Genomic DNA, 6,042 nt, shown 5'->3' with positions numbered 1-6,042 from the left:
ACCTTGTAATTCCAACATCATGGGTTTTCGACAGTTATCTCCGAGCAATGAATCGGAATATCAATGATCCTTTCTCAGGTACGGACTTGCGGATTTTCGGCAGTCAAAAACTCCCCAGCAGTGAGATGTCGGTTAGAGGGAACGGTCACTGATTTTCAGTGTGAAAAAACGAAAATTTTAGCGCGAGAAATACCAATCTTGACTGACGGCACTGATTTAGCACCATTAGCCCTAAAAGGGGCCAGATGGCTCAGTGGTTAGAGCGGAATTTACTGACCGAGAGGTCCGCGGTTCGAATCCGACTTTTGACCCTCGACTTCCTCTGTCTAGGATTGGACAACCCAGAAGTATCCCAGCCCTCGTGCTGTCTTCGGGTGGCATGGTAGCTAAGCACCGAAAGGGTGCTGCAGTTAAGTGATTATCTTTTATTTTATCCAAATAACCCCAATAAAACAACCACTACGAAACGAGAAGAAGTCCGTTCGGTTCACCTACCCAGAGATCACAATGATCAAGTAACCAAATGAATCCCAGCCACGGTCAAAGAACAACTTGCCGCTTGATCTCTGCGTGATGTTGTGTGGATTGAAGTTCAAGTGAGACAGTTTGTGTACAGGTCGAACACCTGTAAGAGAACTATGCCAGCTTGCGCACTTGCCCAATACTTTTTGCAACCAAACAAACGCGCCTCAAGTACTTAAATTTCATTGGCGACAGCCACATCATATGGACAGACGTGGTAAAGCACCAAGACACCATAGTACTAACTACTTTGGAACTTGTCAAAAAAAACGACCTTTTTAGAGCCCTTTTGGGCAAATGACATTCCTGATGTGTTGATGACGAATTCTTAGAGGCGACCAGATAAACGAATCTGCACATGTGACGACGCTGTTACTTCATCGGAATTGGATTTACTTAGTGAAAGCGTATAATCATGCCTTTGATTCAAATAATATTCCATCTCCACCATAATCTGTGTCTGCGATACTGCTTATACGGAAACAGGAGTTTTCGTGAACTGAGATAGTATACAAAAGAACAGTGGAGATTGCAAACAATCCCCGAAATTTATAATTACCATGTGATGAACGAGCAACGACCACCAGTGGACTCAATGAGACGATGAACGTGATGAAGATGCGATGCCCCAAAACTAGTCCGAGTACGTACCGCGGATGTTGCTCACTGCTGGTCACACGGTTATTCGACATGTATCTGCCTCTTGACTCCAACAAAAGTTTGCTGCTCGGCTTTTGAGGTGTGTCAGTGTACTTCCGATTTATCTGGTCTTCACTTAAAAAAATTGAGGGCAGTGATGCCGAACGTTATAGTAAGTGGTAAGACTCACCAACAACGAACATTCGAAGCACATGGTCGGAGATGAGATGCAATATTTGCTGTGGTTACATAAATTATGACGAACAATCAGTTTCTGTTGAGTGACAACCTCACCACCTTATACAGAACCACGGTTTCGTTTGAGAAGCAATCGGTAGACTTGGTGTTGCACAACAAGCTTCATAGACCAAGCATTTGGTTGCACGGTCGTCCAATTTCTGCAGCAAACCGAGAACCGATCAGCAGGATCTCTCACCAATGGCGAGCTAAATATGAGGTGTCGACCAAGACTATGTCAGTATAAGTGGAGACTATGAATAACTACAGTGGCCGGAACTTGATTCCACAAGGTGGAATCATACCAGGAAGGCCAAAGGGGAGCGGTCAGATAAAGAGCAGCGAGACCTCGTAATATGAGCAGTGTTGAAACGATGCGGTCCAGGGGTAAGCTCGTACTGTTCTCTTCGGAAGGAGTGTGAAGGCAGTAAGGTGTTTTCCCCAAGCGATCAGTACGTCCATATCCATTAAAGCAGAGACACTTCCTTCCCCGAGAAAGGACGGATTACAAAAGATCGGTCCTAAAAACCACATACTTCGACCGCCCAACGGTTTACTGTGACCACCTGCTCATTATTCAATACGGCCGAAATGCTTCTGATGCTGCTCAAAATGCACCTGCATGGCCCAGTCGAATCACGAGTGAGAGAGTAATGTCTCACTGCCCGCATCCTCGGTTCAGGCCAGACCCCTAGCATATCAGACTATTGAGTATCCCGCGTTTAGTGCCGTCTCCGGCTTCTCTGACTCCATCGTAAGGCCATTGGATATCGTAGAGACCGCTATCCATGATGTCAGGGAATCCTTACCGGCAGGCAAAGAGTACGACAGCGCAAGCAAATCCCTCAAACGCCAAATAGTGAAAGGCCTAAGGACAAACCCAGAGCGCCGGTGGACATCGAAAGCTCGGGAGATGGAGAAGGTTTCTGCTACCTGAAACAGCCGTGCCCTATATCAACTGATACGATAGACTGGCCCTAGGAAATCAACGGTCGGCAAAACGATAGGTGAAAAAACGTGGCTCATTGATTCATTCGCAAAACCTCTGACTGGAAAGATAAAGCGAACACGTGGAGAAGTTTAGCTGGCCTGCTGCAACACAGTCTCTGGAGACAGTGAGCACGGGGGAATGAAATGTACACTCCAATCGCCAGCCAGAAGAGGAAAAAGTACGAAATATCGGAACCGGAGAGTCTGTAACCAGTTCTCTTCAGAGAAGGCAAAGAATCCCTGGCGACCCATCTAACAGTTCACCGGTGCGATATGGAGTGAAGAGGAAGTGGCTGCAGAATGGGTCGCGTCGACGGTTATTCCTATCTTCAAAAAGGGTATGCGAACACTGTGGAAACCACCGTGGCATCGAAGGTTCTCATCGGACTTCTCTTTCGAAGGTTGACTGAACACAGGAAGAGACAGATCCGTGAGAACTGTGCTGCGTTCCATCCTGCAAGAGGATCGATCACATTTTTACCCTCCGACAGGATCTGGAACAGCGACACTGCTTCCAGTGACCAATAACAGCCGTCTTCCTTGACTTGAAGACTCTTTGACTCTACGGACCGCCAGACACTACGTCAGAGTCTGTGGAGCAACGGTGTCTCCCCATAAATCGATCCTACTTAAGGGGCTGTAGGCCAACTCCTGCGGACATGTGAAGGTATACGGGAAGTTCTTGCCTGAGTTCCACACATCAAGTGGAGTCATATAAAGCTGCTCTCTACTACCTTTCCTCTTCAAATTCGTCCTTGGTACGATCATGGAAGATTAACTACCAGCCTCTAATGCCTATGGGACCGAAGTGTTCCGGAGGCGTTCACTCACAGATATCGAGTACACAGCTCTTCTTAGATTCCTGGTCATGGTAATGTAAACAATAATAAATAATCTAAATAATTATGCCCCGCGGTTTGGCATGCGCTTCATACCTGAAAAGTGTAAAGTGCTGCTACAAGACTTGGTGGGTTCGAACGATAGCTTCATGCTTAAGAATGGACTACTTGAGGTAGTGGGTAAGTTCGTCCACATGAGCAGCTGTATCAGTCACGGTGGTCTTGCGAGGAATGATAGTTTCATTCGGATTGGGAAGATCGAAGCAGCTTTCGTGACCGTGTATCACCTGTGTCTTAGGTGTGACATCAGTGATCGGGTTTGCAGTGCTGCGGTGTGCTACATTTTATCACACGGGTCAGAAACCTGGTCACTGCGCGTCGAGGGGGTTAAAAGACTTTCACTGTTTGGCCATCAGTGTCTTCAGAACAGTCTAGTGGGAACACCGGGTCAGTAATAATGAAGAACGTCGGATGGTTTTCAGAAGAAATAAGACGTTCACGATAGATGAATTGATCATACTCCAAAGGGTGCGCTGGCTTGGGTAGGTGCTACGTTTGCAAGCCAAGCGACATACTCAAAGGGCTCTTTTTTCACAACCACGTGGCGGGTGGAAAAGAGCCACGGGGGTCAAACAATGGCTTGGCAGCGAAGTACGAAAGCCATTGCCAGCAAACTCAGCTGTGCTGGTCATTGTCGTCTCCCTGGATGAGTACCCCGAGGCAGGATACACCAAAGGTTAGAGACACTGCCAGACGTGGTCCAATCGCAGCCTCAATGGTGCTCATGCATCCAAGCTATTGCCTTCAACGCATAGCACCCCTCCCAATCCACCGTATAAAAAGCTTGCTGACAACCCTGTACTTACGCGGCAAGTACTTCGCCTACAGCTATCTACTCCATCTCCCCAAATCATTATTGAACGAGTGTGGCAGCTACAGCTACTGTACGATAAGTACGCGTTTCTTACACATGATGATGACGACAGCACTTTTATTGAAGATTCCTCTTGAGTGTCGGTTACAACCCCCTTCTGGCCTGTGCAGATGAACAAGTGTTAAGACAAATGAATTAGAGGGAATTATATAAGTTTTAAAGAGGTTGGGACTTTCTACCTTAGATCCAAATCCACCATGTTAATAATCATTCCAAACGAACGACCGCACACAGCCACGTGTCAACTCAGATTCGTCAGGGGAGGTTTCTATCACAAATACGAACACAAAACAATGAAAGAAAGAATTGTTCAGTGACTACAGCTCCAAATTAAAGAACGACGTGTTTTGAAAGTTAACCGAATACACTTCTTTATTGCAAACTTTGACTCTGTTAGTATGCTCAAAGAATCAGGACAAACAACCACAGAACCTAAGCACTACATCATTAACCTAGTGAATTAAGCCAGCCGTCTGTAAGAACTCTTGAGAAGGGTGCATTTACGAATGCAGCACCATTCCGAACTGGAACTTGGGTTTTTTTGACATATAGTGTTACAAAAAATGAACCAGCTGAACATTAAATAAATTAAGTAGATGGGATGAGAACTTCTATTAAGCACTAGTTCACCAGTCTGACTTGGGAGAGCACGGTATAAAAGTATTGAGGACCTAATAATTATAAGGTTGCTGGAAACTGTGACGGTTTTCCTCACACATCAAGTGGAGTCATATAAAGCTGCTCTCTACTACCTTTCCTCTTCAAATTCGTCCTTGGTACGATCATGGAAGATTAACTACCAGCCTCTAATGCCTATGGGACCGAAGTGTTCCGGAGGCGTTCACTCACAGATATCGAGTACACAGCTCTTCTTAGATTCCTGGTCATGGTAATGTAAACAATAATAAATAATCTAAATAATTATGCCCCGCGGTTTGGCATGCGCTTCATACCTGAAAAGTGTAAAGTGCTGCTACAAGACTTGGTGGGTTCGAACGATAGCTTCATGCTTAAGAATGGACTACTTGAGGTAGTGGGTAAGTTCGTCCACATGAGCAGCTGTATCAGTCACGGTGGTCTTGCGAGGAATGATAGTTTCATTCGGATTGGGAAGATCGAAGCAGCTTTCGTGACCGTGTATCACCTGTGTCTTAGGTGTGACATCAGTGATCGGGTTTGCAGTGCTGCGGTGTGCTACATTTTATCATACGGGTCAGAAACCTGGTCACTGCGCGTCGAGGGGGTTAAAAGACTTTCACTGTTTGGCCATCAGTGTCTTCAGAACAGTCTAGTGGGAACACCGGGTCAGTAATAATGAAGAACGTCGGATGGTTTTCAGAAGAAATAAGACGTTCACGATAGATGAATTGATCATACTCCAAAGGGTGCGCTGGCTTGGGTAGGTGCTACGTTTGCAAGCCAAGCGACATACTCAAAGGGCTCTTTTTTCACAACCACGTGGCGGGTGGAAAAGAGCCACGGGGGTCAAACAATGGCTTGGCAGCGAAGTACGAAAGCCATTGCCAGCAAACTCAGCTGTGCTGGTCATTGTCGTCTCCCTGGATGAGTACCCCGAGGCAGGATACACCAAAGGTTAGAGACACTGCCAGACGTGGTCCAATCGCAGCCTCAATGGTGCTCATGCATCCAAGCTATTGCCTTCAACGCATAGCACCCCTCCCAATCCACCGTATAAAAAGCTTGCTGACAACCCTGTACTTACGCGGCAAGTACTTCGCCTACAGCTATCTACTCCATCTCCCCAAATCATTATTGAACGAGTGTGGCAGCTACAGCTACTGTACGATAAGTACGCGTTTCTTACACATGATGACGATGACAGCACTTTTATTAAGAATTCCTCTTGAGTGTCGGTTACAA

At 46.3% G+C, this 6,042-nt stretch overlaps 1 protein-coding gene across 1 annotated transcript in view; it reads right to left on the bottom strand.

The window, feature by feature from the left end:
* The window catches only part of T265_08318 (hypothetical protein), a gene marked incomplete at both ends in the record, with an annotated part of 44,362 nt that overhangs the window by 30,259 nt on the left and 8,061 nt on the right, over positions 1–6,042 (bottom strand). The gene's annotated exons all lie outside the window — the stretch shown is intronic.

The sequence above is a fragment of the Opisthorchis viverrini genome (assembly GCF_000715545.1).
Source record: "Opisthorchis viverrini unplaced genomic scaffold opera_v5_215, whole genome shotgun sequence".
In the NCBI taxonomy this organism is placed as follows: domain Eukaryota; kingdom Metazoa; phylum Platyhelminthes; class Trematoda; order Opisthorchiida; family Opisthorchiidae; genus Opisthorchis; species Opisthorchis viverrini.
This window is presented reverse-complemented; position numbering and strand designations above follow the sequence as displayed.